The sequence below is a fragment of the Limulus polyphemus genome, unplaced genomic scaffold, assembly GCF_000517525.1.
Source record: "Limulus polyphemus unplaced genomic scaffold, Limulus_polyphemus-2.1.2 Scaffold4, whole genome shotgun sequence".
In the NCBI taxonomy this organism is placed as follows: Eukaryota; Metazoa; Arthropoda; class Merostomata; order Xiphosura; family Limulidae; genus Limulus; species Limulus polyphemus.
The window spans coordinates 1,661,538-1,673,215 of record NW_013665614.1 but is presented as its reverse complement, the minus strand read 5'-3'; the positions used below and the strand labels follow the sequence as shown (position 1 = coordinate 1,673,215).

Here is an 11,678-nt window from a genome sequence, read left to right as displayed (position 1 = left end):
ATGGTAAATAAACTTACAGAATAATGGCAAAAATAAAGTATGAAAATAAATTGTAGGAAAGGAATAAAAATAACAATATACAGTACAAAAATCAATATAATCAACTCGGAGAAAATTATTCTCAAAAAAGTGAATAAAAAGAAAACTGTAATACATTGGTAGAGAACCTGTCCGCCCCCAGTGTCTTGGTATTACCTGCCCAGTGCTGTTAAGGTAAATATTATGACGACCTGTTTCTACAAGATGCTTCATAGACGTGCTACACCCATGTCTGAACACGGCGGTGAGTAAAAGTGAAATCACCCCTCATGTCTGAAGGCGTTCACTCTCGTTGGACAAGAGTGCAGGAAACAGACACGGAGACGTCGAAACACTAAATCTACAAGCACTGAGAAAGAGGTGTAGCAGCCTTAAATTAAACACTAGATCTACAAGCACTGAGAAAGAGGTGTAACAGCCTTAAATTAGAAAAAAAAGAAGAAAGAAGAAAATAAAGTGAGACGTTTGATCCTCGTTTATTTTATCCATGCTTTTAAAGTGGCCCCGGGACTTACACTGCTTAAATCCGAGGTTCGATTCCCCGTGGTGGACACAGCTGACCTTGCTCTAAAACGAACACGTTTAAAGAAATTTTTTTCAGTTATGATTTATTTTGTTCATTGTAAGCATTTTGTAAAGTTATTAGTATTACACTTACAAGGTAACCACCAGCTAATGATCTATCAAAAAACATTACAAAATAAAAGTGATCTTAGTGTACATAAATAACATATCTACAAAATAAATTAATTCATCTTTAGTTTTGTGTGCTTCTTCTGAGTTACCTCAGGTTTCGTGTTCATGTTATAAAACGTTAAATAAATTAGCAAAACAAACACAGAGAGTATTTTTATTAGAATTAGGACATCAACTTCTCAGTTTTTAATAGTTTATACCATGCAGATTAAACTCAGGTGATAGTTTCATTGGCATGTGGTGATTATGTTTTGAATATATAAACACCAGGTAGGAGAAATTGATTTTGAGTAGAACTTAGGATTAATTCATTGGATCTCAAACTATGGTATACATGTACCACTCGTGGTACGAGGACCAATTGTGGATGGTACGCGAAAACAAAGTACAAATTATAAAGTTTGTAATAAGCCTAATTCGAGCTTCGCGAGTATCTAAAGATACTGCTCTCCCCACTTACGCACTCGCTCATCGCCTCCATAGACTCACCTGTGTTTGACAAATATTGTACCAGATATTCTTCAATCGTAGCAGAAAAAAACAATCACATCCTTCTCATTAATGGGTAAGTGGTAAACATATCGATTTTTGCTACTAATTTTTTTAATTAGGCCTGGATTTATACTTCAAAACAAAAAGTGGTAAAAAGTTTGAGAACAACTGGGTTGGTGGGATATAATTCCGCTTGGGATTTACTTTTTGTGACCGGTGTCACTTAAAACCACGTGTTTTTAAAAAGTAGTTATAAGGCGGATGTGTGACTTTTCTCTTACTGGAAATTAACTGTCCAGTAGCATCTTGTTGAGATGGTTTATTGCAAGTTTATTAAGAAACTTTAATTATCTATGTGTACAAACTGAACGATTCTTTTGTACAGGCTCAAGTGGTGTAGATTGCTAACTTCGTAACAGTAAAAATATTATCCGGGTAATGTGCATACTAGATGTAAGTAATGTTTTATACGAACTCACAGTTAGTACACGTCACACCACCGTTTAACAGTGTTCTTGTTTTGTACTGCTAAGTTCAGTTTGTCTATTAAAATTAAATGGATTTATTCAAATGAATAATTAATTTTAAAGATGCCGATTGATTACATGTGTCTAATAATTAATATTTAAACACAAGTTATTAATTAATAAATTACTCTCTTCAAATTTGAAGGAGTAACCCATTTGTTGTTTATTCGTTTTAAAATATACTTTAAACTACGCACATGAAAAAAAAGGTAACTGGAATTTAAAGCATTAAAACTCTAAAACATATAGACTGTATCGTAAATGTAACCAATGACACGATAACTTTTATATGTTTTTTCTTCCTTTAGAGACAGTTATGTGGGTTGTATAAGCTTACTGTCTTACATAAAATCTCCTAGACGCCCTTTTACTCTTTTTCAAATTGAAATAAAGAAATGCGCTATAAAGTTGATCACGGCTAACTCAATGTTACCTCACCATATACAGACATATCTAACTGTTTCAAACATTCAAATAAAACAAATATTGCTACTCACATTATGCATATACATTTAATGGTCTAAACTGGCATCATGTACAAATATTGTTCTAAAGTTTTGTTATTTTTTTTCTTTTGTCCTTTATAATGGCAAATGAGAAAAGGGTAATTGGAAAAGAACATAAAAGGTAACCATAGAAACAGATTAGTTTAATACCTGGAGGATATATATATATATATACAAGTTGTCGTGGCTCCACCCTAAGATAGCAAAGGCTGTTCTACCACTTTTATCAGTTCCCGGATGCTTATATATTTATGTGGTGGTGGGGGGGAATGAAGTTAGTCTATAACCTGCTTGAGGACTCGTCATTTTTCCCTTGCTATATATAGTAAAAATGGTGAGCACGTGCTGTGGTGACAAATATGGCGCTCAGGTATAGCTTCCACTTCTACTAACTTTTGTCAGAAGAGCGGCGCCCTTGCGAAATAGTCTAAAACTAGGGTTATGTGCAATAATCAGTCTAGACTAACTTTCTCGCATATGTGGTCTCGCCAGGCGAACTTCTGTAGCCGAGCTGCTGGGAACTGGCATTAAACAAAACTGACGTCTACGTTGTTCATGGTGGCGGCGTTATCCTGCACAACCTCTTTAAAAAGGTTAGTTTGTTTCTTCTTATTTATTATTTTTATCTTCTCAGTGTAGCCCTTTTTATATCATTACTAAGTTAAGAAGATAAATAAAGAGTATTAAACATTATGTATATAAACTAGACAAAGCTAAAGGTAGAAAATAAATAAGCGATATCTGTGCTCTAGTAGCAGTTTACCTTGCCGTCGGCACTAGGTTTGAATCATTTATACCGAGGCGGTATATCCAGTTCCTCAGTAAAGCGTATGTCCAGCTTTCTTAGCAGAGCGACGTTAATTAACGTTACCATCAAGTTGTTTTCTACGTTCACTTGTTAATTAGTCATATTTATTCAATCAATTCAAAATAAAAGTTTATCAGAAAATATTCTCATAATGCAGCCTTGATTATGACTCTACATGAATATAACCTTTAAAATAACCTTAAAATTTACCTATCTGTGTATCACCGAAAAAGGTTCGGAATAAAGGTGTTTTTGAATAAAATTCTGAGTCTTCAGCAAAACTAAGAAATAAAGCCTTGAAAGTAGCCCTGAATCAAATGTATCTTTTTGCAGTTAATATAGCTCTGTGTACAGCTCTTCGTATATAAACCTGGGATATATATTTTAAACTTTTAAAAGTCTCCAGTAAAATTATAAGAAATATGACAATCAAAGGAGCCCTGAATAAAAATGCATTTTAAGAGTTATTTGAAAAGATACATTGCTGCATATGAAAACCTGGGATATATTTTAAACCTCTAGGTATAGTTCCAAACAATTAAAGCCCTAAATGTTAACTATAACCAAACTGGACCTTTAGAATAAATATATTCACCGTGCTAATGCGTAGATTTACATTCCTTATTATTTCCCTAAAGGATTTTAAACTTTGTTTTTAACTACATTTTATTCAAAATCATTTGCTCTAATGTCAGATAAATTTTAGAGTTATTTTAAGGGCTATGTTTCTATGGATGTAATCACAACTATATTACTGGGCCATTTTTAGTTATATTGCTCTGGTTCCACTGAAGATTAAAGGACTTTATTCCGAGCTGTTTTCAGGGCTGTGAAGGCAGGTAAATTTTAGAGATATTTTAGGAGTTGCTTTCTTTAGGCCTAGATTTTCAAAAGTGTGAGCTCAGCTACATACAGTGCTTTTGGGCCTTAATCTTCAGGATCATATATTGAGACTTTGACCTGTTTCACTGTTACATGGGCAAAAATACCTAAACATTATTTTTCATTACTCAAAAGTGACAATAAACTACGTTGTAGAATGAAGTTTTAACTAGATGTGGTTACTTGAAGATGTTACTACTTCACAGGATTTTTGGTAGATATTCTAGATACATATCTAAAAAACATAGCTAACAAAACTTAGCTAGGAACATCACGTGGTTGCACGCGTAGTAGCTTCTTTAATTTCTGTTGGACAGTGAAGAGATGAATGTTTCATAAATACAAAATATATTCACCAATTTTACTGCAAGTCTGTATTTTAAACCGAAGACAACCCGGCTGAGGTCCCGAGAAGTTGTCCTACACGTGAGTTGTAGCTTTAGTGTAGACTATTGTTTTAGAAAACTTGTTCGAACACTGACCCGAAATGGAACGCTGAACGACGTGACTTTACTTCTGATCTTTAAAGTAGTTTTTGCACTGTATAGTCAGCGTGAAACATGTATCTACCACAAAGATCATCATCTTTTGGTAGTTTTAATCTATCTTCTTATTTTACACAAGGCCTGGCAAGGCCAGGTGGTTAGGGCGCTCAACTCGCAATCTGAGGGTCGCGGGGTCGAATCCCTGTCCCACCAAATATGCTCGCCTGTTAAGCCGTGGGGGCATTATAATGTGACGGTCAATCCCACTATTCGTTGGTAAAAGAGTAGCCCAAGAGTTGGCAGTGGGTGGTGATGGCTAGCTGCCTTCCCTCTAGTTTTACACTGCTAAATTAGGGAATGCTAGCGCAGATAGCCCTCGTGTAGCTTTGCGCGAAATTCAGAACAAACCAAAACAACTTACACAAATATATATAAAAAAAGGTTTACCTAATTCATTTCAAGCAGAAGTATCATATTTTCGTATTGTAGATAATACTATACAGTTGTGACAATAATTGTATAAACCTCTGACTTTTCTTCTTTATAAACATAAAGCAAAAATAGAAGCATATATCATGGCCAAATGCAGAATGTTCGAAAGGGGGTTTTCTAATTTGTGGGATGAAAAGCCAATACGTTGTGCGGAGTATAATCAGCATGCAAATCATACTAATGCTATGGGGTGTATGGGGGCATCCCTCACAGAAATTGTTTTAACAAAATAGGTTCTATGAGATTAAATCTGGAAATAATTTTCCATTAGATGTAGCTTAAACAACCGCATGGCTGTTCACATAAAATCCACAAAAATCCAATGAAAAGTCTACAAATCATCATTTTATTGTAACACTGCATGGGGAGCTGGACTTAAGTAAGCATAAAAATGTACGTTTTATTATAGTAAAGTTCTGTACTATCTACATCAAAATTTGTTACATCACAAAAATAGGAGGTTCAGCCGAGTCCCCTCGACCCCCCCCCCCTGCGTACGTGCGTACATATTAACACGATTGAATAAAGCATTTTCACTTTCCTCTATATAAGTATACATGTTTGTTTGCACTAACAACAAATTTACATTAAGTTGTAACCTTACTGTTCTAGAAATCCGATAATGCGACACTTTTCGGAAATTGGACTTTTTTCTTTTTTCTTCTAGTTTTTTATTTTACACTCTGTAAATAATATATATAGTTTTTACATGAGAATTATGTACATAAAATATTTTATAAAGATGATTTTACTGAAGATGTACGAAGCACTAGAGGAACTTCTAGTGGACGATAAAAACCTCGATGCTGAAACTCGAAAAAAAAAAAGACTCATGCACAACGTGGTTAAAGTACTGATTTAGTTAATAATGATATTTTTCTATGTACAATGGAAATTTGTGGCAGGAGACACCTGTTGAGCTTTTACGAAATAAAATTTTCAGTATACGATTATTTACTTTACAAAGGAAAGAAAAACAATAACAACATAACCTAATACAAAACGTATAATTATTTATATAAGAAAATTAATTTTATAAAAAATACGTATTTGTAATTTTCTTATTAGTTTATGCAAAAGTGTCATTTATAATCATTGTTGTGAAAAACAATACCTTTTTATCCTATAACTTATGCACCATTAAATAAAAAAAATTAAGCAACTTTGTTAATAGGTTAGAATTACGTATTAATTCTGAATATTTGAATGCTAAGCCTAATGATGATACAGCAGATTTGTTTTACAGAACTGGGACTGTGATTTCCAGTGGTTAAACAAAACCGGAAGGTAAACGTCATTAACTGGCTGTAAGGGTAGATATATATATATAAATATATATACTCGTGTGTGCATATGTACGTAGACTATATGTAAAAAGTGTGTATTACCATTTACAATAGAATAATAGAAAGTATATTTCCATTTCTGTGAATATTTTTTTCTTTCATCATATTTATAAAACTGTGATCGTTTTTTAACACAAGTGTTTCCATCCATTCATCTGTTCACCCATATACCTATCTGTCTAAATACAAATTTAACCCTATCTCTTACCATCCATCAGCTATTACGTTTAGTTACTAGTCTTTAAATGATTTAAATAAATAGCTGACTTAAATGTGTTCGATAATACAGTGATGGAGGTTTATATAGTTACTGCCACTAAGAGGTTAATAAAAGAAAACATTTTTCCTCAAAGCACAGATTGGACAGTTAAAAAGGTCTCTTTCTAATTGTTCGTATTTTATAAACGTAAACGCGTACTGAAAATCAAATAATCGGCGTAATGAAGGCACTTTAAACGACGGTATAAATATGAACTAAAACACGAAATTTGTGGAGCCAATCGAAGTTACAATAAGCGTTTATAAGCCAAAACAAGTGTCTAAAATAAAATATCAAAATTAATGAACGTGTATTTGTTCATATGTTAAATTTTTGTGTAATTTTATTTAAAAAAAAATACATTCTAAATTTTCAAATCTATCCCACGTTTTCTAAAGACGTTCTTCAAGATAGAAATACGAAGAAAATATTCAAAAATTAAATATAGAAACAGTATTAATTATAAAATAAATAAAAGTTCATCGATTGGACTTTATGTAAGGTTATACGGTGAAGTGGTACTTCAGAACATGCACTTCCATTGTTTTCACAAGTAGCCAACTTACTATGTTCTGAAGGTAGCTTGACATACCTTGGTATGTTATTAATCCGTACTTTATAAATATGATTTGTAAATGACTTAAGTAAACTGATAATAATTATAATTCACTTGCTTAATCTGAGTCACACAATAACAGCTGTTTTTGTTTTTTTATAAAAAGTGATGACATATATACAACGTCTAGGCCATTATTATGTCTCTCGTATCCCAGCCGGCTTCATAAGCCCTGGTATTTAGTGACGTTAACATATCGTCCTTTGTATTAATTCATAGGTTCTTAGAAGTACTATAGTAGGTTACAGTGGGTTAATTGTTAGTGTGAGTGATGGTGAATCTCAGGATTCACGGATATTATCCTCAAAATCACGCTCCGCACTTTGGGGCCATGCGCTGCATTATAAGAGTGTCAGGTCTGAAACAAACAAAAAAGTTACAATAGTCACCAGGACGTAGATCAGGACATAGGTATATCTTTTGTATCCTTATAAGTTAGAATTCCTAGTTCCACCTACATGTGTGAATGAAATCTTCGGCAAAAAATCCTGGTTCCCCGGTGGAACAGTGATAAGTCTTCGGATTTGCAACGCTACAAAAAAAGGTTTGATTCTTTTCGGTGAACACAGCAGATAGCTCGATGTGGCTTTGTTATAACACAACACACACAGAGAAAATCTGACTCTAAAGATGGTGTAAAATAGACCAAGTCTAATTATACATTAGTCTTAAAAGAAGTAATTATTCAGATTTTGATAATGCTGGAATTGCTACTATTCAAGATTTTCAATCTTTCAAACTTTAATAAAAATATGAGAAAATAATAACACTTCAAGCAAGTATACATAAGTTCAATTTGACAAAAGTAGTTTATCAATATCTAATGTTGGGTTATTTGTTGTTAAGCGTAGAACTGTACAATGGGTTATTTGTGCTGCGCTCACCGCAAAGACCGATAATTATGTTTTTAGATAGGTGAAGAAAATCTAAGTGATTTTGTAAGTTAATTTAGTTTGAAACTAAGTACTATTTTCGTGCTGTCTTTGACGTATCAGAATTTAAAATCAACTTATTTTATTAAATGGTTTATGATTATCTATTATATATGTAATCAGTGCTAACGCTTGAACAGTGTGTATGTTTTGTCTTTTGTTTGTAGTTAAGCACAAAGCTACACAATGGGCTCTCTGTGCTCTGCCAACCACAGGTATCGAAACCCGGTTTCTAGCATTGTAAGTCCACAGACATACTGCTGTGCTGCTGGGTGGGGGCGTTTTGTCTTTTAGTGAGTAAACTTTGCGAAAAATTGTGTTATATTATATTGTAGTGACTTACGTTTACAGCCGTTTATAGCTATGTTTTCTTTCTAACAATTCTTACAAAATTAAAAAACAAATACTATTTAATTAGAAAAATAAATTGGATTACGACGGCAACTCAATAAATTGTTCCGGAATCGCAACACATATTTGATAATCAGTATTCTTTAAGCAAACTAAATAATTTATTTTATACGTATGTTTGAAAACGTACAAGAAAAGCAATCGTAGTTATTACATCAGGATAAAGCGATTTCAGAGAAAAGAAAATTATGTATCGTTAAGAGTAGTGAGGCTGTCGTTAATTAACAAGATATCTTTCGCAAAAGCCCAATGCCTAAATCATCCATAGCTAATAAAATAATCTAAATTGATATTACGTTGCGTGTCTCCCGTGTTTATGTATTGAAGAAGGAAAATGATTGTTCGGTTTTTGACAAGTCTTCATTTATAGTCCCACGTGTTTATAAGCTTGTATTTTTGTAGGCGGCGCTTAGTTTTACCGATGTGAAGGCCAAACAGTCTCTACACTTGTATAACTGTATGCTATACATGTCATGAAAATGAGAGGAAGTCGAAAGTGGACGTTGTTTTGAAAAAGGTTTTCAAGCGTGGTTTGCGTTTAAATACCATCACTTATTTTAACTTCGGATAGGATTGGTTTGTATTTTAAGTTGTTTGGTAAATATGGTATAGATAAATATGTTAAACATTTAAATTCAGTGAGTTTGTTTGGTATTTAGCAAACTTGCCTGATAAAAAAAAAAGATTAATTTCCTCTAGCTGTAATAAGGAATAGTTTCTGTTCTAAAAATGAAGTTTCGTTTTTATATTTTCTTGTTTATAACAAAAAATGTAATAAGACTGTCAAACTGCATTTATTCATAAAGAGGATTATTAAAACAAAATGAGAAATTTGGAAGGCTTAAGAAGCAAAAGTGAACTGTTTCATATGGAAAGTTTAATGAATAAATATGTGTTGTTGCCGTCGTAATTCTGTTTTTTGATTAAATTAAGCCTTCTAATACGTGACTGAATTCACCACGTAAAACATCGTAGTTATTTAGATTAAAATGTGAATGTTTCACCCTGAACACCATGTTGTCTAAACGTGCAGCTCAGAGGCCCTCTAAGGTTCAGTTTTAGTCATCCCCAGGTTTAAACTACTGACCAAAAGAAGTACAGTAGGTCAGCAATATCTGCCGCCACAAGGGATTTTTCCAGTTTTGACCCGAATAACCGGATTAGCCCACAACTAAAAGTACAGAGCATGATCAGAGGCATCACGTCTTGTACATAAAACTACTGTTAGGCAGCCCTGGATTTTAACAATTACGTCATGCCGGACGGGTTGTAAATGATAATGAAAAAAAAAAACTAAACCAGCCAACGCCAATTTATTAATTACGCGCTTTATATACAGACACACACACACATGTTACAATAAAAAATTAGTAGATTTAATAGATCAATGTGAGTAATGCGTGTCAAGCAGCAGCATTAACTGACGAAAAAACAACATTGACGCATATTTTATTTCTATCATTGATAACTTATGAATTTTCTAGTTGAAATTAGGAATAAATATATTTAAGCCTACAGTAAATCTAACATCAAAGGATGATTATAATCATGATTACTCAAGACAAAGGAACTGTTATGATCTTTTACTTAACTCTAGTTTGTAATTTGTTTTTGTAAAATATCACCGATAAATAATTGAAAAAGGTTCACTGGTAAGGAGCAATTCCATGTACTTTTATCATTATGGTCATTAGTTATTTAATAAAAATTCTGTTTGGAAGGCCTAGATAAATTTCACAACACTTAGTTCAAACATATAAATTAAAAACAAAAATCCAGGACAATAGCTATAACAAACTTGTGATTGTAAAAGGGTTTATATATATATATATATATATACAGTACTGTGCAAAAGTGTTAGGACAAGAAAATATTTTGTCATTCTTTCCATTTTATGGGACTAATTCTTCCATGTGATTATTGAATAAACATTTCAATACTATGGCAATGCTTCACTGATTCCTTTTGACAATTGAATGAGCCAGGATGAGAATACTTATAATTCTTTAGAATTCCCATATACTTGTACCAAGGGCACGTCATAAGAGTTCTGTTTGAATGAATATACTAATCAAATTTAGGATCTGAAATAACTGTCATGGTGCTCCATGCAATGTCTTAACTATATAGAAAGAAACTAGCAAGTAACTAGCATATGGTACTGTTATATGCTACAATAAATCAATTTAATTGCACTCCACAAATAAACCTTGATTAACGGAAGATACTTAGCATCAGTATCATTGAGTTTAGGTGTTCTACTTCTTCCTTTACTATTTTCAAATTTACCTGTCTCGGTCCCACGATCTAGGGTGTACTTGACAGTGTTTGGGGGAGCATTTCAAGACTGCATCAACTTGTCGAAGAGTCCAACCAGCATCACGTAAAGCTTTTATTCGAACTTTCTGATCTACTGGCAATTCTCTACGCTTTTTTGGGCAGTGGCATGACAACAAAACTTAATATATAGTGTTAAACATTGCGTTATGCAGCCTTCAGGACTGAAGGTTTGTCTGTCTGTTTTGAATTTCGCGCAAAGCTACACGAGGGCTATTTGCGCTAGCCGTCCCTAATTTAGCAGTGTAAGACTAGAGGGAAAGCAGCTAATCATCACCACCCACCGCCAACTCTTGGGCTACTCTCTTACCAACGAATAGTGGGATTGACCGTCACATTATAACGCCCCCACGGCTGAAAGAGCGAGCATGTTTGGTGGGACGGGGATTCGAACCCGCGACCCCCAGATTACGAGTCGAGCGCCCTAACCACCTGGCCATGCCGGGCCAAGGACTGAAGGAGGACTGCCACTGATCTCAAGCATGAGATAAACGACCATGTACCAAATGACAGAAAACTGTCCAGATTTACAGTATCCAGAATACTCAACGATAATGGAATAGTTGGTCGTGTTTTAGTTAAAAAAACTTTTACTTCGATCTCCAAATATTGTCAAGAGACTGGAATTTGCTAAAAAAGTACAAAATCTGGACTGTTGATACTTAGAAAAGGGTGTTATGGACGGATAACTCCAAGTTTGAAATATATGGTACAAAGTGTAGGTTGTACGTCCGGCGGAAGAAAGGTAAAATATACTTACCTCAATGCATAGCACCTACCATGAAGCATGAGGGAGGCAGTGTGATGGTTTGGGGTGTTTTTCTGCTGACGCGACAGGAGATATTTGCAC

At 33.8% G+C, this 11,678-nt stretch overlaps 1 protein-coding gene across 2 annotated transcripts in view; it reads left to right on the top strand.

The window, feature by feature from the left end:
- The first annotated feature begins 2,632 nt into the window (after positions 1-2,632).
- LOC111089202 overlaps positions 2,633-11,678 on the top strand; it is a 21,610-nt gene continuing 12,564 nt past the window's right edge. For both annotated transcript variants that reach the window (XM_022401304.1, XM_022401263.1), the window contains exon 1: positions 2,633-2,853. The gene's annotated coding sequence lies outside the window, so the exon portion shown is untranslated. The remainder of the gene's footprint in view (positions 2,854-11,678) is intronic.